This window comes from Heloderma suspectum, chromosome 7, assembly GCF_057233095.1.
Source record: "Heloderma suspectum isolate Gila_16-S chromosome 7, 16-S_ref, whole genome shotgun sequence".
In the NCBI taxonomy this organism is placed as follows: domain Eukaryota; kingdom Metazoa; phylum Chordata; class Lepidosauria; order Squamata; family Helodermatidae; genus Heloderma; species Heloderma suspectum.
Genome location: NC_139464.1, coordinates 120,642,223 through 120,665,675, shown reverse-complemented (window position 1 = coordinate 120,665,675; position 23,453 = coordinate 120,642,223). Strand labels below are relative to the sequence as shown.

Genomic DNA, 23,453 nt, shown 5'->3' with positions numbered 1-23,453 from the left:
TATTATATTATGGCTTTTCCCTTTTGTGAATATCTTTTTTGTATATGATCACCTATGAATTTGCTTTGTTCACAGGGAGATTTAGCTCAGGGGTGTGTGTGTGTGTGTGTGTGTTCGTTCTCTTAAAGCCATCTTAGACAATCCCTGATTTGGTCAAGTCTCCTGTTCTCTGCATTGCAAAAACTCTCCATTAAACTCAAGTAGCTTTTGACATTTAAGTTATATAAAATTGTCCCACAAGTAGTTAACTGTATTTTTTTTTAATCTTAGGAAACAAAACTGTATTTAATGCAGTCCCTTACGGTCTAGTTAGCATGATGAACAAAATTAATTGGCTTTTTTAATTCAAAAGAACATCCCAAAAAAACTGATCTGTGGGGGAGAATGGCACATGTTTTCAGGTCCTATGTTGGAACAATCCAGTAATCTGTATACTAGCCAGCAGTTCTAGACCACAGGTCCTGAATTAACAGTAACAGAAGTGAGAGAATGAGGGTGGGGTGTGTGCTTTCCACAGGAAATACTTGATACTTATTTTTTTTTTTTAAAGAAGACATATCTAAAAGGGAGCCTCATAAGTAGGAAGTTAGGATTCTTCTGCTCAAATGAATTATAGGAATAGCTCTTCATTGTATTGACACCAATGAAAATAACCCCCATGGAGAGCTTTGATGCACTTCAGAAAACAAAAGAACACTCTTTAAAATGGTAATGCATTGCAGCTGTTTCACTGTACTTGGAGGCTGTCTTAGCCTTGTGTAAATTACCAGGCTAGCACTCATGAAAGTGTCAAAAAAATTTAAAGTTAGTTCTGTTTACAACCATGGAAACAAGAACAGAATAAACTATGAAGACTGATTCTGGAAGACTGGAGTTTGTAATAATGTTAAGATGATCCTGAGGGGTGGGGATCTCTTGGGTGTGATCCAGTCATAAATAAGTAATTCCATACATGTCTGTTCAGAAACAAGCTCCATTTAGTTCAATGACATTTACTCCCAGATAGAAGTATGCATAGGAGTGCAGCCTTAAGCCTTGTTGATTTCAACAAGAGGCCTAAGCAGATGCTTAATCTCTCCCATTGAAATCAGTGGTACTTAAAATGGCTTAGCTTTGTTGGATCTTATTTGTATTTTTTTAAAAGTAGCAAGTATAGGATATTCTCTATCCACTTAACTTTAATAAAAAGCACTGTTTTTGGAAATAAAGGGCTTTGCAACTCAACCAGTTGTCGATTCTATGTATTACTAAAAAGTAGCATTTCATTACTGGAGTATGTTGTAAGGCATTTGGTTGATTCAAAATTTGAATAATTGAGCCTGGGTGTGTTCTGTTGGACTGCAAACTCATCTACTCACTTGCTTATCGAGGCATAGTGTTTATACTGAAAATAGAAACATAGTATTAAAAAAAATCCCATCGGTCTGAAATCTGCAATATGTTAAGACCTAATCATAGGTTTGGATATGAAGCTCTAAATATGTGTTGGAAAACACATTTACATTAATTGGACAACTGTAATGGGAAGACACCTTTGGGGCTCCATTGAGGCCTGGATCCAGAAAAGTTTGAGTAGAATTCTGCTTGTGCAACAGGGCTTTCCTGCGTCCTCCCCCCACCCCATGACAGCCTTCTAAGCTTTCCGTAAAAGCCGCTCCTGAGCATTGATGGAATCTCTGAAACAGCATGGGATTGGGCAAAGGGGGCTGCAGCAAGGTGGGGAAATGGAAGGATTTGGCCGAGCTGCCTTGAAAAGAAGTGCTTTTCTGCTTGTGCAAGCCATCTCTGGATCCAAGGCTTTATAAATAAATATTGTTTGAAATGGTGTGTTCCAGTTACAATAATAGCAACTATGAGGGCTAAACAAGATATTGCTAGATATTTTATAGAGCTTCAAGTTACCATCCTCCATGTTTTTGAGTTTTAATCAAAAGCAGTCTCATCAGGCTGCAAGAATGTGTGGAAGGACAGCAGGTGGCAAAAGGCTTGACTTCCAATTATTTTTCAGTGAAAGACTGCATCCCTCAAACTGATTTTCCTTCTATGGAGAAAAAGATATCGAAATCCTGCAGCTTTTCCTTCATTGCACTTCCCCCCCCCCCTGAATTTTTTCCCTTCTTTCCCATCTTAGAAGATGTGGTTTTGAGCAGACGAATGGGAGAAAGGGAAAGAAGGATTGCAGTTTCTGAGGCTGCTTTTCAGTTTTTTTAAAAAGTGAGGGGAAAGAGACACAGAACTCTGTCTAGTTTGCATGATGTCAGTTTACAAGGGTAACAAATCCTGTCAAAGTGGTTAGGAATCCCTGAGAATGCATTCCGGATAACAGAAAGGAAACCATTTGATTTCATCGGTGTATAATAAACTGGTATCACATTGCAGTAAATGTGGTGCTTACAATACATTAATATTTATTAGCTCATATTGATGTTAAGCGTTTAGTTATCTTTTCTTTGCAACACAGTCATTTAAAAAAGTACTAAGTTTATATCGCTACACAATAAAGCCCATTAAAGTTGGGTTAATGCAAATAAATCTGCTTATAGGAAATTCAAAACACATGGAGGGAGCAATCCTATGGCTGCTAGTCAGCAGCTAGATGGCCATAAGATATCTTGTTTTCCACAAACTGACCTCAAAGCCCATGCTCCAAGGTCGGTTTCCGGAGAACTGACCTTCCCCCCCCTTCCGCGCTGCCTTGGAGGCAGAGTGGAGGAACCCTGTGCTTGCAAGAGGAGTGCGGAGCAGCCAAAATTGGGCGTTCCGGGGCAGGGGGGGCGGAAATGCCTGTACAACACATCCTACGTGTTGTACAGCAGCCTCCTCCCCCGCTCTGCCCTCCCGTGGCTAGATAGCCGAAAGCGGCTGTCTAGCCGAAAATGCAGGGCAGGAGGAGCATGGAGGGAACAATCCACTCTTTGCTTCTCCTGCCCTGCGTTGGATAGGCGTTGCTTCCGAGTTTGGAGGCAGCCACCTATCTGCATAGGATTGTGCCCTAAGCTAGTGAATATCAATATAGGTTATCTTGTTCCAGTATGTCCTCTTCAGTTCTACACCAGCAAAGGATCTCCCTCGAAACTGAGTGGCAGGTAAGTGAATGAGAAGGGAGGTTGTGATAAGTAATGTAAAGTACATTGCGAAAAACTATGCTAGTTATAAATATTCACCACTGGTTTTGTAATTGGCTGTGTCTACGAAAAACAGTTCTTGCCTCATGTCATGTCCATTTTCTTGTCAAAAAATGCCACTTATTTTCTTCTCAGCCCTATTTTTCTTATTTGCTGTCGCTGCCCTTTAATGTAATCACTGTGGCTGTGGCGATCAACATAATTTTTTAAATTAATTTTTAAAGAGGTTTTCAGCAAGAACCAACATACAAAGTAGCCTTCCCCAACCTGGGTCCCTCCAGAAGCTTTGCACTACAACTCTCATAATCCCCTACCATTGACTACATTGTTGAGGGCTGATGGGAGTTGTAGGAGGGGGCACCAGGTTGGAGAAGGCGGATGTAAACATGTATACATAAAGTATCTGGTTAAAAATCATACAGTGCATCCCATAGGATAATAAAAAAGTGGTTTCAAAACTTAGGAACTTTAAGGGCACAATCCTATGCATGTTTAAACAGAAAAAGCACTACAACTTTCAGCATTTGGGGAATGTTGGGAGTTGTAGGATTTTGTTCTGTCTAAACATGCATAGGATTGCATGCTAAATATGTGTAAGCAGCCATATATAACCACCATTACTACTAATCCCCTTATTAAAAAGTATCCACAATTTTTATGTATTTATTTAAAAAAATTATTGGCCACCTTTCAGGGCAGAAGCTCTCCCAATGTAGCTCACAGCAATAAAATACATTTAAACAGTTAAAATATTAATAGTGATAAAACATAAGCACAATAAAATAGCAATAAAAGCAACAATAAAAGCCGACAGCAACAACAACAGCAGTCATATCAAGAGAGGGCCACGGTAAAATAATATGTTTCCAAGCCTTCTGAAAAGCCTGCAATGAGGGAGCATGGCAGACCTCCAATGGCAGCTTGTTCCAAAGGTCACCGCAGAGAAGACCCTCTCACATGTAATCACCTAGCTGGCTGCTCTCAAGATGGGCAAGTGAGAAGGGCCTTTCTTTCTGATCTTAAAGTATGGGCAGGCTGATATGGGTGAAGGCGGTCCTTAAGTAACATGGTCCCAAACCATTTAAATCTTTAAAGGTCAAAACCAGCACGTTAAATTGGGCTCAGAAACACACTGGTAACCAGTGCAGCTGATGCATTATAGGCATAATGTGATCAAATCACCCCCCCCACACACACACATCAATACTGGGGTGGCCACATTCTGCACCAGCTGAAGTTTGTGAACTGTCTTCAAAGGCAGCCCCATGTACAGCGCATTACATAGTCCAACCTGGACATGAAAAGTCCATTGATAACTGAGGAAAGGTCTGTCCTCTCCAGATAGGGCTGCAGCTGGCATACCAACCTAAGCTGGTAAAATGCACTCCTGGACACCACAGCCACCTGGGTTTCCCCAGTTAGTTCAGAGTCCAGGAGGACTCCCAGACTGTGCATTTGGTCTTTTAGGGGACGTGCAGCCCCGTCTAAGACCGGTTGTAAATGTCCATCCAAAGTAGTTGATTTCCCAACCCACGGAACCTCTGTCTTGTCTGGATTAAATTTCAGCTTGTTCACCCTCATCCATCCCAAAACAGCCTCCAGACACTGGTTCAAGAGTTCCACAGCCTCCTGAGATGTGCAGATGGAAACAAGAGGTATTGCTGCGTATCATCCACATACTGATGACATTTTAGCCCAAGCCTCCTAATGACTTCCCCCAGCTGTTTCATGTAGATGTTAAAAAGCATGGGGGACAAGGTAGACCCTTGTGGAACCCAACAGGCCAGCAGTCATGGGGTGGAACGAAAGTCCCCCAGCATCACGTTCTGAGAACACTCCTCCAGAAAGGACTGGAACCGCTTTAAAACTATGCCTCCCAAGCCCAATCCAGATAAATGATGATCCAGAAGGATACCATGATTGATGGTATCGAAAGCCGCCGAGAGGTCCAGAAGAACCAACAAGTTTGCGCTCCCCCCCATCCATTCCCTATTGTAAGGCATCAACCAGGGTGACCAAGGCTGTTTCCATCCCATAACCAGGCCTGAAACCTGGTTATGGATCTGGGTAATCAAGTTTGATCCAAAACAGCTAGGAGTTGTGAGGCCACCACATGCTCCAGCACCTTGCCCAAGAATGGCAAATTTGACACAGGGCAATAGTTATCTGGAATCAGAAGATCTGAATTTGGTTTCTTCAACAAGGGCCTCACCACAGCTTCTTTCAAAGCTGCAGGGACCTCACCATCCCTGAAGGAGGCATTTATCACATCGGAGGTCCAGATATCAAGCCCAGCTCTGGCAGATTTCACAAGCCAGGATGGACAAAGGTTTAAAGGGCAAGTAGTAGGGTTCATTCTCCCAAGCACTTTGTCCACATCCTCAGGCTGCACAAGCAAAAGGTGTCCATAACATGACTAGACGGTGCAACAGCTCCATCCATATCAGACTCTGTCAAAACAATGGCATCCAAGTCAGCATGAATACAAGTGACTTTATCTGCAAAGTGCCTGGCAAATTGTTCACAGTGGGCCTTTGAGGGTTTGAGTTGTTGTGTTCCAAGGCCTACACCCAAGAGGCCCTTAACCACATGAAAGAGTACCACTGGATGACACTGAGCAGATGCAGTGGTGGTGGAGAAATAGGATTTCTTTGCCACCATCACTGCCACAGAATAAGATCACAAATTGATTCTTATCCGTGTTCAATCATATTTGTTCCAAGTCTTTCGCCATTTGCGCTCTTTCGACACAGTTGTTTCGTTGCCCTCAGCTCCTTGGAATACCAAGGAGCTGACACGGTTCTACGACTAGGTCAAGGATGTTTGGGAGCGATCATATCGATAGCCCAAGTCATCTCCTCATTCCAAGCGGTGACCAAGACCTTGGCAGGACCACCGGCTAAGCCTGCCGGAAAATCTCCAAGAGACCTCAAAAATCCATCTGGATTCATCAGCTTCCGGACACGGACAATCAAATTTGGTTCTCCACCCCTGCAGAAGTTACAAGTGGCCTGAAGGTCAAAACTGATCAGATAATGATCTGTCCATGCCAAAGGAGTCACCACTGGCTCCCCCACCCACATATCATTTTTTCCCAATCAAGCACAGAAAACCAGGTCCAAAGTTTGTCCTGTCACATGTACTGGGCAAGATATTAGAGACAGGCCCATGGTTGACATGACCGCCATGAAATCCTGAGTTGCTTCTGACAAAGTAGCCTCAGCATGAATATTGAAGTCCCCCAAGACCTTTTGGTCCTCAACATCATGTTTGAGATCACCTCAGTCCACCACAAACTAACTCTTTCACTGGCCAACTGACTTAGCTCAAATGAAGTGTACTTTAGAAACCAAATCAGTGAAGGAAAAAAGATGAGGCAAACAGGAGAACGGAGAGACAAGGAGCTATTTATTATCTATCTGTTGGGAGCTGTACCGCCAGCTTCCTTCCTGCAGCCCCATAGTCTGACTGGCTGACCAGGAAATGAAAATGGAGAGTCTAGAAGTACTGTGGCTCTGCCAGGGAATGGGTGGTGGTCTGATTTCAGTCCCTGCCACATTTAAGTGGCAGAAGATCAGGGGCAGAGGGAGAACAGAGAGAAAGAACTCTTCTGAGTAGGGGGAGAGGGAGGAGGTAGAAGAGTCTGAGGCTTCCAGTGGGCCCTGGAGAGAGGAGTCAGGGGGCAAGTCAGCAAGAACACTCCCACGGCTACCACAGGTGGCAATGGCTTTCCTCCAGGTGGAGGCAGCAGCTACCCTCTGTGGCTGGGAAGGATGTCAAGGAGGGCACCTCATTTTGAGGTAGCAGCGTTCCTTCTCTCCCTTCAACAACTCTCCCGAAGAAGTAGTGACGCGCAGAGGCTGGGGAGAGCAGGCACCAGCAAAGCGCGAGAGCAGCTTGAACTTGGCCAGTGATGAGGTCAGGGGTTTGGAACAGTTTTCAGTCCAAGGGCCAATTCCAATCTGGGGGAGGTCTTGGGGGCTGCATTCCATTTGTGAGTGGGGCCAAAGGCAGAGTGGGCAATGCCAAAAAGTGATTCTTGCCAATTTTAAGCTTACCAAGCTTCAGGAATGAATCACTCAGCAGCCCTTCTAAATAGCATCCCAAAGACCAATCTTCTGCATGTCTATTCACAAGTAAAGATGTCTGCTCCTGAGCAGTGTATCTGCCCTGAAATAAGCAAGGCGCAGTCACTTAGCAGCTTCCTCCCCAGGTCCTGCCTCCTCTCCGCTGCATGGAAAAGCTTTCATCTCTGATCAGCAGTGGATGGGAGATTTTAGCCATTCCAGCTGAATGCTCAGAAAGGGAGCCACACACAAAAACACCAGGGAAAATCAGGGTGGTGGGAGGACCTTATTTATAGGTAAGAGGAGGTGGGGTTTTAAAAGGGGGCAGATTAAAAACTAAGGCTTCACAGGCCAGATTAGAAAGCCATGTAGACCAGAGGTTCCCTGCAACTGGATGGTGTGAACACCCTTTTAACACCCATAACGTGGTCGAAGGAAGGATGTCATAGAATAGCAGCCCTTAAGTTCCCACCTCTATGCTGCACTTGTGACTCCATCTCAAAGCATAACTCATATTGTTGATGAGATCATGGCGCTATGTCTGATGTGGTGTTACAGGCATCCAATAAAAATCGGAATTACCCTAGTCCACAGGCTCACATTCTTATATTGATTCCCCCAGCTCAAACCTTCTTAGAAAAAAGCACACGAATCAGCCCATTGCTGTTGGTGCATGGGGGAAGTCACCAAGGAAGCTTTATATTGCCCTGGTGATGTGGGAATTAATGTAGCGCCTCACGCTGTCATGTAAAGCAAATAGCCCTCGATCATGTGGGAAGTTCCCCATGTCACTGTTACCCCTGTTTCCAGAGTATTGTTGATTCTGGCACGGGGAGGAGTTGTAGTGTGAGTGCTTCACATTAATGTGCAACATGGAAATGAATAATGCTACAGTTATTCTTATGACACAGGACCCAGGCTGAGGCCAAAGGGTTCAGGCTGGCATCCCATCCTTGGGAGGTCCTGCTCATTTTTGTGCCTCTCCTTTTTGAGGGAGAAATTGGGTTAGTAGGGCTTCCTTAGTACTGGATATTGGCATAGATGCCCAGCTCATTCACTACTTCCCCTGCATAGTTGTGGCAATGAAACTGGGGAAATGAGACCATAGATACAGCAGGGAAGAGTGAAAGAAGCTGCTCAAGAAGCTGGGTAGAAATCGGGTCACAGCATTATTGACTTCTAAGAGTTTGGTGCTAAGAGGGCAGGGATCTGAGCATTAGTAGCAACCAGTATGCCTGCCTGGGTAGCAGTTGTAACGCTCCAGGCCTGCTGCAGGAGAAAGAGCAGCAGAAGGAGAAAGAACAGCAGAAAGCTGCAGATCTATCTATCCCTACTGACCTCCGCCGTTGACCTGGGATGGTGGTTACTTGGTATTTTGGTGGGATGTGCCTGTGGAGAAAGGAGGAGAAAGATCTAGGGGAACACTGACCTAGATCTGAGGGGATTTGACAGGGCCGCCTTTATAGTTACAGCCTGTTGCAACAATTTCTACATACAGATAGCCCAAGTACTCTCTAGATGTGTAAAACTCCTTAAACTAGCGTGATCTGCACTTTTCCTTTCACATATCACTAGACAGAATGAAAACAGCTTCCCCCTCCCCTTGCCGTTTAATTTTTTTCATAAAGCAAACCCCTTGGGCACAATAGTTTGGGGATGGATACAGAATTTTGGCAGGAACGCTAAAGGGCAGGATTTTAAAAGACAATGGTCAGTAACCTGTTGGAAAATACCGGATTAAATATGTACAGTACTATGCTGGTCAAAGGCATGGTCCCTAATCCATTATGCAACACCCTATTGTATTTTTCCCCAACTTTTCAAAATATGTAGTCATGTTGCAGGTTGAGCAAATCTTTTTCATCAAAGTTTAATAAAATATTTAAGATCATGTTACCCATTGGCAAGAGATCAAAAACTGCATTTGTTGGTTTGGCCTTTAAAAAATACTTCTGAATGTATGGAAAACTATTTTCCCCCTCTGCCCACCCTGTTTAGCTTTGTTATACATGAAGGCTTTCTAAAGACAAAGGAGTTTATGTAATAACTTGAAGTGTATTGGGCTTTGTTTTCAAAGCTTGAGGAATATGAAATCAAATCTTGGGTTGAAGTCCAATGATTCTGCCTGACTTGACAAGTTATTATATTGACTGAGATCATCCAGTTTTATAATTCATCCTCTTCTTAATATTCATGTCTGAGGCACAAGATTCGAATTTTTCGCGTGCCACGCACTTTCATTGCGGTGCTAGTTGGTTAAAAAAAAGAAGTTGTAATAAGGTTTGATTCTACAGGATTGTAGATAAAAGTTTTACAATCTGTTTCATATGCAGAGCCATCTTTGAAAATGTGCCCAGTCCAGTGTGGTAGCCATGTAAGAATTGTGTCCTTTTTACTGTGGTTTATACTTTTGTCCTTCTCTATAAATCTAATCATGCACATCTTTTCATCTAATCATGCACATCTTTTCATCTAATCATGCACATCTTTTCATCTAATCATGCACATGGTCTTGAATTGATACCTGTTAGGATCTTTCACCAAGGTCATGGTGTGCTGCAGCAAGAATTGTGGCACCCAGGTAGAGAAAGAGTCAAGAGAGAACAAGCCAGAGTTCAGATTAATCAAATATAAGAACATAAGAGCCATGCTGGATCAGGTCAAGGATCCATCTAGTCTAGCATTCTGTTCATACAGTGGCCAACTAGCTGGCGACCAGGAACCCACAAGCAGGACATGAGTACAACAGCAACCCCCCCCCCATGTTCCTCAGCAACTGGTGTACATAGGCTCACTGCCTCTGGTGCTGGACTAGCAGCCGTTGATAGCCTTTTCCTCCAGGAATTTGTCCAACCCCCTTTTAAAGCCATCCAAATTGGTGGCCATCACTACATCCTGTGGTATGTAGTATGAATATATGGTTTATTACAATGTTGTAATTATTCTGTCTTAGAATTCAGATTGGACGAACAATAATATGGTTAACCCTGTAGGGAAAGTATGGGATGAAGAAAGGACTGAATGGGACAAAGCAGTATGCAAGGGATCTTGGAGGAGGGGAGACTGATACATAATGAGATTGCAGGGTGATAGGAGCTGGATAGACACACAAGAGACCTAATTAGGTTGGAGATACAGACTGTAATGCAAGTAACATGGCCTGCAGAGCCACGTGAAGATGCTTGAGAAAAAGCAAATTAAGAGAGGGAGCTGGGGCACAGTTATTTACCTATCCCAAAGTGGAGGAGCAGAAGGGGCGCTCTTCCTTTGGGGTCTGCTGGGGTCTGGGAGTTCATTTTCTGGCCTGGAGCACTGGAGTCGTGTGGGCTTTTTGTTATGAATTACGGAAGAGCTACGCACGCCAGCTCTGAAACAATTTGCTTTTCTTGAAGGGAAAGGGCTGTGACGGGGGGGATCGACAGTAGGCTGTACCCTTGTAGGTTCTCTTGAGCCCTGTATAGCATAGGACTAAACAAAATCAAAATACTGTTTTTTCTTGAACCTCCCAAACGGTGCAAAAACTGAATATGTTGTCAAAATAGGAAGGGCAAAATCATTCTTCCTCATCAGAGGAGGAATGAAGTTCCCTCTGGAGCAGGTGATAAACTCTTGTTACTAGGTGATGAACTCCACTGCCACTGTACAATAATTCCTTTTTAAGACCTTGGTTTTGGGGAAGGGATTTTCTCTAAGATCAAAGAGTGACAAAGATTAGATGACACTGAGGGTTTGGCTTTTTTTGCCATGGGCATCTAGTGCAAAAAAGAAAAAAGAAAAAAAAGAATGCAAGAATATGCATGTACATATTTTGGGTGTGGGGTTCCTAACCTTAATGGGTGTTAATGGGTGGCTAAGTATCTGTGACATATTTTCCAGTGGGGTATCCAGTGCTGTCTATGTGATGCTTTTCCTCTTAAGGCTCTAGATTGCCAGTTTAAAGGCTGTGTCTACATGACTTGATTCCATTAGGAACCGAGTAGGAAGGAAGGCATTTCAAGAGGTCCCATGCCTGCTGGACAAAGGGTGGGAGCCACTCCCATGTTCTGTCCTAATGGAGTGGGGGCAGACAGTGTACACTGCTTCTTTCTTGTGTGGCATGACTAAGCCTCTGCTTAGTACATCTTCCTGGATAAGATGGGATTTTTTGGAGTCAAAAGTTAGGGAAATATCTTAGCATGGTGGTAAGGTTGAGTCTCTTGGTATTGTATATAAGAATGTATTTCTGTAGTTTTGAGGTCAAGGGATTTGTTTGTGAACATTAAAATACATTTTAATAATACTTAGTTTTTAAATAAATATTTAAAATAAACTGCATTTGGCTCTAGTCAGTTTGTTTGTAAAACAAGTGACCTCTTCTCAGCATAATTAAAAACTGCATGAACAAAATAACGCTATACTCAAAAAGATGATGGGTTAGAAGCAGAATCAGGACTGAGATGCTGGATGGTTAGCGGCTCAGAGATACATTGCCTAATTGAGAAATTTAATAGTGGCATTAAATCAGTAACAAAGATTCCCATCATCGCAGTGAACACTACAAGTCATTCTAAATGTTGTCCATGGGAAAAGTGTGTTCATTGAGGGATAGCTTCAGAGAGTTTGACTATCCATGGGAACTGGTTAAGACTGTGTATTTATTGACAGCAGGGACTTTGCAAACAAAGAAACCATGTGTAAAAAGTCTGCACAACTCCTTTGTTGAGGTTCTTGTTAACAAGAACTGCACCTCATTTGAACCACAGGGGAAAAATTGCATCTGTTCAGTAGGCAATAAAAATTTTAACCTAAAGAACCTGGATATTAATTAAACAATTCTTCAAATATGAGAACCATCCCTCTCTTTCTGTGCTCTCCTGTACAGTGATATATATGTGGGGAAGAAGTCAGAGTTGGCATCACATTTAGAATGACATATGATTTGAATCACCATTATCTCTGAAGATCCTGAGATACCATTGTGTACAATGGAGCAGCGCTTACTGATATTTTGAGCCATGTGGAGTAGCCATTCAAGGGCTATTACTTTGACACTTTCCAGCCTTGTATCTGCAAAAACAGCATGGAAACAACTCCTTGACAAATTGACCATGTGGCCTCAATCCACAGCTCTGTAAGAGTGTTTCTTGCTCATGTCATCAGACTGACAATTCTTCCCAGAAACCCCCTTAGTTGTGGGGTTCCCACCTTCACCGCTGTGCCAGTCTCAGGCAACAGGCTGGCAATAGGAGCCATCATGGACCCTCTGGAATGTGCCGTGCACCACTGGAGTACAGAGACCCTTTTGTTGAGATCAGAGCTCCTTCAGGGAGATCAGGCTTAAAAAATAGCACCCCCTTTCTGCTGATGGGCTATTTCAGCCCCCAATAGACTCCAGCTAACTACTGGAGCAATTCCCTAGCAATTCCTTTTCTGAGTCCCTGCTAATTAAGCTAGCTTTGTCTCTAGCTTCCACAGTGGACTGACCAAGGCAGTGACTTTGGACTTCTACTACATGGTCTATTCTGTTGCCTGACTGCTTGGCTGCTGAGCCCTGCAGTCCATCTCTTGTGGCCACTGCAGTTACTTCCCAGCCTAATGCTTCTTCCCCGAGCTGTGGTTTCTTTGTGTCAAACACAGGAGAGATGGCTCTATATCTGAAATCAAATGTATAACTGACAAAAAGGGATCACCTACTCAGAAGATGCTGTTTTCTCACCAGTAATTTCAGCTAGCACCCAACCTATCTAAGAGTATTTGCTTATTTTATACTCCATGGCAATCTGATTTCCAAGTTTTCAACTTGTTAATGTAGTTGCTTTTCCACACTTTTATGACTGTGTGGATCTCATACATGCATCTGGGACCCGTGGCATATATGATGTCTACAGATTACAAGTTTGCGGCACTGTTTTTCCTACAGAAGCCATAATGTGTGGCTTCTGAACCAGAGATATGAGACAAAACATTCAGGTACGTTCCAATCATTTTAAAAGAAATAGAAAAACATTTTGTCCAATCATTTTGTGAGAAAAGAGTCTGCTGCCACCTTTCAGTGTGTTTAGCCAATGAGTGAAGTCATAGCTATGATCAATGTTTGGCCACAGAGATAAGTTTAGAGCAGCTACCTGTCTACAGAAGGGACTTCCTGGTTCATTTTGAACCCCTGCTTTTTTGGTTTACCCTCATGCCAAAGTGTTTATCACCCATAGAATACAACTGGAAAATTTTAAAATCCAGAATTTTAATGTAGCTGTAGTAGCATATCCAGCCCCGAACAATGGGTAGTAGGAGTGACCGGAGTTCATGTTCTTTCTTGTTCAGGTGTTATTTCATGCAAAAAACTTTTTTTATTGCATCTGTAACGATTAAAAAAGGGGGAGTCAGTCTACGTCTCTTTCTTAAGTGTGTGTGTGTGTTTGTGTGAAAGAGAGAGAGAGAGAGAGAGTTTTGATGTGTCTCAATGTTTTCTGTGTTGCATCAGTATTGTACATTGTTGACTGTATGTGTGTGTATGCACAAATGTCATGTGTGGCATTGGGGGTAGAGTAGCAATCTACTACAGACTGCTAGCCCTGGGGCCCATCATGGCCTTGATCCAGTCCTGTATGCATCATTCCTATCTTTGCATGACCTTCAGTACATTCATTATACTGTTTCAAGCTTTCCACTTCCTTGAACAGTTGAAAGTTCCAGGGCAGTCTGCCACAAGATTGATTGTGTTTTGATGATGGAGTTTTGGAGACTTATATTGCCTTAAATTATTTATTTACAAAGACACAGATTGAGCAGGAAATGAACAAGATGTCATATAGGCAGGCAATCCTAGTCCCAAAACAGCAGCACCGACCTGAGAGCTCTCCATTAATAACAGAACTGTTCTCTCTCTCTCCTTTTTCTGACCCAATAACTACTTTTGTTTAGTGGTTCCAGCACAGACTTCACAATGTTGCCCCACCTTGCATGTAAGCAAGAATGATTTCAGTTACTTTCAACAGTAAGTAAGTAAACTAAGTAAACACTAAGTAAGGAAACATTAAGTAAACACTTTTCCAGTACCTACGTGTATTTGTTCTGTGAGCCACCCGTAGAACCTGTGCTGTGGTGTGGCTATGCATCCTTAGCAAGTAAATAAATAAATAAATACTAAAAAGAAAGGGTGATTTCTTCACCTCTAACAACAGAACAGTATGGCTGTAGCAATATATTTAGTGCTACGAGTCCTATTATTGAAAGAAAAGAAAATTCAGTAATTAAAAAATTAGATGCTTAAATGTAAATTGCTCTTGAATTTGTCAAATTTCTTTGAAATCCCTTGACCTAGTTTTGAAAATACTTGTGTGCATTTAGTGGTCTTGGTCCCTTGTTTCAGAACTGGGGTCAAATTGTGAATAACCAGCAGGTTGCTTAAAGAGAACTCTTATCCTCAGTTGAATATGCTTATTTAGACATTCATATCTTCCTTAAGACTTAAAAACACTACTCACAATATGGTTTGCAAAAATGCTTTTTTGATAAAAAGTAGGGGGAAATGTTCCTTACCACATGAAAGGATATGTTTTTCTTTTCTTTTTTTTCCTGTGGTATATAAAAATAGTTGTTACAACGTTTGTAAAGAAGAAGGCTATAGAAACAAACGGTGATCTGAGTTCACCTTCCTCAAGTTTTTAAGAGTCAGATTACATTTAAAGGTTGCATTTAGTACTTGGCATTTATATAAAGCAAGCTCAAGGTTGAATGCTGCTTTCATTGTAAAATGGATGTAGAGTGAGGTTTTTTAGAAACAACAACAGCAACAACACCCTGCAATTACTTCAGTGAATATCCATTCAGGTTAAGAATTTTCATCTTTGCAGTTGCCATAGTAATCTGTTCCCCTGTCACTACCACATTAAAAATCCATTCTGTTGCCAATATTGAACATGTAACAGACAAAAACATTTCTTTAAAATAGCTTTAGGTGTCTCATTTACAACAGGAAACAGTATTTGCTTTTAGAGATGTATACATACTTTTATGGAAAGGTTAGCGGAGCTTCTAATATAACAGCAAGTTTTTACTGCAAAGATAGTCGTTCTAAAATAGCATGAACACCATACTGTGGTTTTGCTAAAGATTATTTTAATCATATCGTTTTGGGATGGGGTGGGGATAGCAAACTCAGAGGAAGCTGATTTAAATATATTCTCTGGAACATGCTCATCATGAAAAACTTTGGGAACTAACTGCCCATTAACCTTTTAGCAGTGAAACAAGCAAACTGTTTTCTTATACCACTGCTGATTATTACTTGATGCAGTCTTTTGAGTGCTGTTCTGTATACTGCTTCATCCTTGAAATGGATTAGGTTTCAGCAGAAGAGATAATCTAAAATGTATCTACTGTTGCCTTCAGCCATAATTTAGAATTTCCCTTTTGTAACTATAGAAAACAGATAATTAAAACTAATAATTTATCAAATACCTTGTACCTGATACTACAACTTCACATTCTTCTTGAAATAGCTGGAAACCTTAGGAGGGTTTTTCCTGTACTGCTTTCTGAGATCTGTCTTTTTCATATTTCTGGCTGTAGCTTTGTATTTGCTAAAAATATGAAAAATATATTAATAGAAAAAATGTTGAGGTATACAAAAAGCCTGTTGAAGTAGTGGTCATGGCAATAATAGATTTTAATCAACTGTCTCTAGTTTGGTGTTTTGTTAGCAAAATCTTCTGCTGTGGAGATACCAAATATTGTATTCAAGTGCAGTATTCTGTTTCTAGAAAAATACAGCATCAACATTCTCTCCAGGACATGAAGTGAGATTTTTAGTTCTGTTGGAAATGGCCAATGTTCTGGTTTTTCCTCTGTTGTCTTATGGAACAGAAAGTGAATTTCACATCACTGCTTATCCTTGGCTAGTCCATTGTCTCTCAGCCCTATGAATCCTTCCTCACAGGACTGTTGTAAGAATAAAATGGCAGGGGGAGACTCACTCATGCTTGTCCAAACTCCTTGGAGGAAGGATGAGATATAAATTAAATATAATGCCTGTGGACATCACTAATGATGAATGGTTAAACTATGTCCCATCTTGTTTAATTTCTGGAGGCAAAACACTCTCCTACTGTAACGCTCAAGCCTGCACACTCAAGCTCATGGTAGCCTTTCAAAGAGCCACTTAAGTTCAGTTATTGTTACATAATATAATATATAAGTCTGCTTTTTGTTAAGCTCTCGCTTATTTATGTATTAATTGAGTCCATTTTCTATCTGCCTCTGTCATTGTATTGTTTTTTATTGATTAATTGTAGCATTTTAATGTTTTGTTAGCTGCCCTGTGCTGAAGGTGTGGGATATAAAGTTATTAAATAAATAAGTATATCAGAAAACCCCTTGAAAGATAACAACATAGCAAATGTGAGTAAAACTACTCCCTTCCCCTGCAGCAGTATCCTGCCATTTGTGAAGCTTTTACTTCTTTCCCAGTTTTCTTGTTGCTTGGAGAATGTGAATTCCCTCTCTGTGGTGCCAAAATACCGTCTTTTTAGTGCTGCTGCACACATCTCCCCTATTCATTTGTTTTTAAGCACATGTGAGTACAGCTGTCCTTTCAGCAAGGCTATCATCTTACCTTGACTCCATATAGCCAACAAGATGGAATCAGTACAGGCATGAGATGGTGGCTGGGGTAAACGTGGTTCTAAAGATGCAATACGGACGTGTGTGTGTTTAAAAACCTAGACAAAGCTCTGAGATTTCCATTTCAGCCTAGAATGTATGTGTGTTTAGAAAGCTCTTAAGTAATTGTTAAAATCCATCTCAAAATATAATATGAGAAAAAATTTCTGTGTATTTTTTAGTTTCTCAGTTAGATATCTACTATTTTGAAATAGCTTCAGCTTGGGATTCCTTTGATAGCCTCTATTACCAGTTCCCTATCCTTTCTTTAAAGTGCATAGCAATGTAGATATTTCAGGGGGTCGCCATTGACTGCATGTAGACTGCAGATAGTGAAGAGATTTGAAGTTATCTTTTGACTTTTATAGTCCTTTTTTATTAAAATGCTTAGCGCCATAAATGTAGTAATAAGAAACTCATTTATCTTGATAAAAGTGCTGTTATAAACTATTCTGCGCTCATAAAATAACCTTTTAAATTATTGTTTCTGCTGGTATCAATAAATTCATACAAAGTGCTTAAAGGTCAGGCATTGCCAGAAAAATGTCTTTTCAGCTTGTTAATTAAAGGTTCATAAGAATGTGCACCAGTTTGCTCTTTTGACAGATGGGGAGGAGAGAAAAAATGCCTATTCTCCAAAATGGAAGGCAGAGGCAGAATGGCAGCAGGGAATGGCACAACGTGGCATGGTTGAGATATGGGAAATACTTGTACCATTCAGGCGGTGGGGTGAGGTGAAGTGAGGGGATGAAAATGTGCATCCTTGTCACTGGCTGCAAGACAACGTGATCCTGTCTTTACTCTGAGACTGGGAAATCGATCAACCTCCTACTTGATTGCATTCAAATGTTGTCAGATGTTCTGAGAACTCAAGAATGCCTGTGTATGTTCGAGTGTCTTGTCCCAGACTCCAGTTACCTGGACAAGGATCTCTATGGAGGTGGGTCAGTAGGACCTTGCATGAGGGTATTCTGTAGAAGGGCACGCTAACCAGAGGAAGAGGATCTGACACCAGACTGCTCCTCTGAGGCTGAAGGTTCAGACATTCCAGATGAGGAACCAGAATCCACAGCTCCATCATATCTTCATTGGCCTAAGAGTTGTCATTCAATATAAGCCTTCCTGCAGAGAAGATTGGTGGAGGGCACAGCAAGAGAGAACCCAGCATCAGAGTGCTCGTGTCCAAGCGAGAGCTCTGCCCTTTTCATTCTTGCTAACTTTCAGCCACAGGCAGGGCTTTGAAACTTGCTGCTTCTCTATTTAGGTGCTATGCACAACTCAGAAAACTGTTGAAGGAACTTGATTTCTGTTGGGACTGGGAGTTTGCACTAGGAGCTGTCCCAGGTCTTGCGCTGCTTACCTTGAAACCTACCAAATATGCTAGACTTGTGCCACAGGTTAGCCTCCTCTAGACCTTCTTCTGCAGCTCTGGTTTGCCAGAAAAGTAGAGCGGCCTTCCTCTGATGGCATCATGACAGACCTGAGCCATTTGTGCCCCACAAAGCCAAATGCAGCTGGCCAGGATGTGTGGCAGCCCAGCAAGGTCTGATAAACTTAAACGTTTCTGCTGCCTGCCTGGGCCTGGAAAAACAAGAGGGCTTGTTATGCATCTAGCAGGCTGGTGGACTGCATTTGGCTTAGTGGATCAGAAGGTGTGTTTCATGGCATCATCTGATACCAAAAGGAGATATGTGGTCTTCTTAGGTCTTAGCCCTGTAGGAAGCATACCGCACAGAAATCGTGGTTGTGTATATGTATACGCTGAACATTTAGGAGCAAGTACCCTGCCTTCCAGAGAGCTTCTCCTCCCCCCACCCCGCTCCCCCATTAAGTCACATGGGGATGTAGGACTGAGTTGTTTTTTAGCATGCCATTCTGCTTTGAAAAACAAGTAAACCAAGTCTTGTTCAGAGTACTGTGCTGCTCAGTGGTAGAGCTGTCCATCTCCCTTGTGAGCCTTACAGAGATCATTGGTGGAGGGTCTCTTGCATGCCCTACCAGTGCCTGATGTTCATTTGTTTGGGACCACAGGGAAGGCCTTCTCTTTGCCTGTGCCTGGGTTCAGGAATTCCCTGGATAGGGAGGCCTGCCTTGCCCCATCTCTGATGGCATTCCACTCCAGTGTAAAGATAGTTCTTTAGGAAGCTGTTTGTAACAGCTCCCTCTCCCTCTCCCGCCCCAAGTCCCAGTGACTTAGCTCATGATTGCTGGCAAGAGGCTTTCACCTTGCCCTCCTCTCAGCAAGCATGATCCAAGTTGCTGAGATGGGGGGTGGGGGAGGAAGTGTGTGTCTGTGGTGGGTGGGAGGTGTTGCATACATGGTGGTGAGGAATTTTAATTGGCCGCCAGAGCCTCCAAAGTTGTCCAGCCTTCTTTAAACCAAACATGCACATCAGGCACATTTCCAAGTGCAGACACTTGCATGAGACAGAAGTATGAAGAGTAGTCTGGGTCTTACAATTTTATAATGGTTCTCCCAGGCTGTTCCCCTTTTTCCTTATCGCATCTATTCCTCCCCAATATTTCATGAGCTCTTTCTCTTCTTCCTTCGTCTGTAGCAAAAAGTTGTAAAAATATCTTCTAATTTCTGCAAGTAAAAGCAGCCCAAATTAAAGCATCCAGCTACAGTATAATTATACTTTTCTTTTTCCAGAATGCTGCGGTATAAAAATGGTGGTATCTCATCCCAGAAGGTTACTTTTTAGTGTTGCATCCTTCAGTACCAGAATACAGTGTGGCAGTGACTTAGCAGTTCTGGCCTTTGTCAGCTCTCTTGCTCTTTTGACCTGTGCATTGAGCTTTCATTGTTTCCGCAGTAAGACAGAGTGAGTTAAGCTAACATCTTGCACCAAAATGCTTTGAAATTCTTATGGGAAGTAACGGTGTACCTGCACTCCCTGTTCTTCATGTTAATAATTTATTTAGTGCTGACAAATAATTTATTTTGAAAGAAATATGAAACATTAAATCTTAGCACACAAACGAAATCCTGCTGGTCCAGAAAGTGAGCGCACAGCTTTTCTATGGTACTACCCTGAGGTAGCACTTATGTTACAAGAGCTCCACTGGGCGACTAGTTGGGTCCCAGGAAACAATCAAGGTGCTGGGTTTAACCTGTAAGACAAACCCTATACCAGACGTCCCGAACCTCATGCCCTCTGGATGTGTTGGACTGCAACTCCCATAATCCCTAGCCAGCGTGGCCATGTTGGCTGGGAATGATAGGAGTTGCAGTCCAACACATCCAGAGGGCACCGGGTAGGTGACGGCTGCCCTAGACAGCCTTGAGATGGCAGGCTTAGGAAGTACCTATTTTTTGCTTATGTCTCCTGTTTCGCTGAGTTGAAATCTGTAACTGGTGTGCAGCTGCCATCTGAAGAAAAACGTGTTGATACCAGAAATAGAACTTTTGTGTCGTTGAACCCTTTCATGGAAATCCCACCTTCAGAAAGTGTGCCACACCTCTCCAGTGGGACTTTTAGAAAACCAGGAAAGACTATTATCTTCCTCCAAGTTTTGAGAGTTGAGAACCTCTTCAAGACCTAAGCATTCTTTTAAAATTTTGTTTTAGTTAAGGATGGAGTCTGAACATGGAAGGCCAGAAACTACATTTCATTGGTTTTCATTCTCAGACACACATAGGATTGCACCCAGATGCCTAATCCTAAATGGGTCATTTTTGGTCTGCACACCCCATGGTGTTCTCTGCATCATTCCCTTCCTTTTCCCAAACTTGCCTATATAGGGAGGCAAATCAGGGAGGGCTCTCGCCTGGGAGTTTCACCCTTATAGGAAGGTCTGAGAATTTACTGTGTGTCATAGCATGTAGGGTCAATGAGAACCACAATAAATGTTGTTTCCGTGGATCAAGATAACCTTGGACAGGGCTATGTGCATGTGTGGCAATATGCAGGATCACTGGGAATTTCATATGGTCCCTAGAAGTCCTGGGCAATGTCAAATGGTGAGGCCTTACTACCAGGATGGGATTCTGGAGCCCTCCCAGCCCTCCTCACTTCTAGTTGCCTGAGGAAGGCTCTACTACACAGGTTTCTGTGAGCTCTCCCCATTGCTGCTGTGTCCTAGTAAGTGAGGAAAAATGGGGTAATGAGAATGGCTCAAGTTGGCTACACATGGAACCTCATCCAGATGCGACAGAAATCAGGAACTGGATTATTTTGATGAATGTCTGGAGGGTATTCAGCAAAATAATCCAGACCTCCCAAATATATTTCCTGTTTGTTTGATTGATTGATTACATTTCTATACTGCCCAATAGCCAAAGCTCTCTGGGCAATTCACAACAAGTTTTGGCTTCATGAGGGTGCCCATTATTCTTGGGTTTTCTGATGAACTCATAAGTATATTTTACAAGCAGGGCCCTGAAACAAAATGTTGCAAGGTATCCCTGGTGTGTGCATGCATTACCTGAGCCTGTGAGACCGAAGTCTTTGCTCTAATTTTGGTCTTACTACATGTGCGTTTTTTAAAGTTATTGAACATTTAAAAGTGTAACTAGCCTGCGTGCAAGTCATTGGGGCATGAGGCTTCTGCATGCAACTGAGTGCTTGATTTGCCCCGAGAGATATGAGGGACAATTTATGTAGATGAGCTTTGCTGCAGCCTGAGAGGTATGTGGGGTTTTGACTGGGAATGCCAACTAATCTCAGCCTTACCTCTGGCCTGTAATATTAAAAGTGGACTACATTGTAGAACTGCTGTAAGCAGATTTCTCTTGATGCAGCCCTCCAACCTTCAACGGGTGTGTAACAGTGAACCATTCTACAGGTTTGTTGTATACTACCCTCTCAGGCCAACCTGCTATGTTGGGATAAAACATAGGTAATACTGCAGAACTGTCCTAAGCCATTCTCTCAGCTTCAGCCCAGCCCTGAGTCTACTTATAGTTCCCTCTTGTACATAAGGGGCGATCCTTGATCAGGGGTTGCAGTGCTGAAAGTTGGTGGTGCGGTAGCAGTGAGGAAAAATAGCCTACCTTTGAAAGTCAAGAGTGCAGTTTGCTACTGAAATTTGCCAGTGCAGCAGCAGTGAGGAGAAACAGCCTGTTTGCTTTACAATACTCCTTTTTTTTTGCAATGAAGGCCTTGTCTGGAAGGACCCTAGTGCTGCTATTTTGGCTGTATAAGTGATGGTACTCAGACCTGAATTGGAATTAGAATATATGGTAGGGATGTATGAAAGTCACTTACCATTTCGCGGATCTGCTTCGCAGGGGGGGGGAGGCGCTCTGTCCCTCCCCCCGGAATCCTCGACCGGGGGGGAGGCGCTCCGCTCTGCAGGGATTCCGCAGAGCCACTGGCCGGCTCCGCCCGCAGCCAGACATCCGGCCGCTGGGCAGCAGGGATGCAAATGGCGGCTGCTGTAGCCGTTGCTATTTGCATACGTGGGTTTGGGGTTTTTTTTATCTTGCTGTGATAGGCTACATAAATACTTACGTAGCCTATCACGGCTTCCGCAGGGATGCAAAAAGCGTCCCTGCGTTAGGGACGTCTATGAAGAGGAAGCGAATGGCGGCTGTGGAGGCGGCTGCCATTCGCTAGTCAGCGCGGACGGCAGCACGTAAGTGCTCCATTTTGCGCACGTGTAGTGGGTTGGGGGTTCCGTTCCGGGCCCATTTCATGGGGCAGGGGGGCGGGGAGGCTTCGTTCCGCCACGGATTTCGGGGGGCCGAATGCACTGGCATTCGGCCTCACCGAGATCCGTGGCGGAATTCTCCGCCATCCCTAATATATGGTAATGTTTTGTGATGAAGAAAAACGGCATCCCTCTAGGGGTCAGTAATGACTCGGTGCTTGCACAAGAGGAACCTTTCCTTTCCTAGCTGCTCTGAGGACCCTAGTTTGTAGAATATGATTTACTTATTGTTAAGAGAAGTGCCTAATTGGCTGGATCATGCCCTTATAAGTTCCATTTATATCAGTGGGAGAGAGTTATACACATGCTTTACTTGCTCCCATTGAAATCAGTGGGATTTGAAAGTGTATATCTTTGCCTGGATTGTGCCATAAATAACTAACCAGGCATCCATTCCTTCATCTTTTTTTCGGTTGACTTTTTTTTACTGTTATTTGCCCTGTTGGTGTATGGTCCTGAATGTCTTTGTGAAGCTCAATTTTGCTAATATTAGCAGATATGCTCAAGCTTAAAACTGATAAGTAAAGTAAACAAACTCAAACAAAAACCCACAGAACAATTCACAAATATGACTCTGTATAGAGTCCGCTGGACAGCTTTCTGTTTGTGGTCTTACATAGAATAATGTAGCGACTATATAGCCAGATGCAGACAGATAACAATAAAAATAAAGAAATCGGGGATTTTCTACCCCTACAGTGTGTCTTTAAAAAAAACCCTGAGCTTGCATCCCCTTTTAAATATTAAAACAATTGAGCTTTAATATTAAGTGGCTGGTAAACATTAAGCACGTATCATTTGGCACTAAAAATTTCATAACTGAAGAATCCCATAATCTGTTTTCATTCTCCTGAGAGGCAGAGGCAGTACTCTGAACTTCTTCAGGGAAATAAATCGACAGCATTTTCTGAGAGCGTAGGTGACAGGACTAATGATAGCTTCATTGGAAAACACAGCCAGAACTCCT

General features: G+C 42.7%; 1 protein-coding gene across 1 annotated transcript in view; it reads left to right on the top strand.

Moving 5' to 3' along the window:
- Positions 1-23,453, top strand: part of PHF21B (PHD finger protein 21B) — a 261,421-nt gene that overhangs the window by 179,275 nt on the left and 58,693 nt on the right. The gene's annotated exons all lie outside the window — the stretch shown is intronic.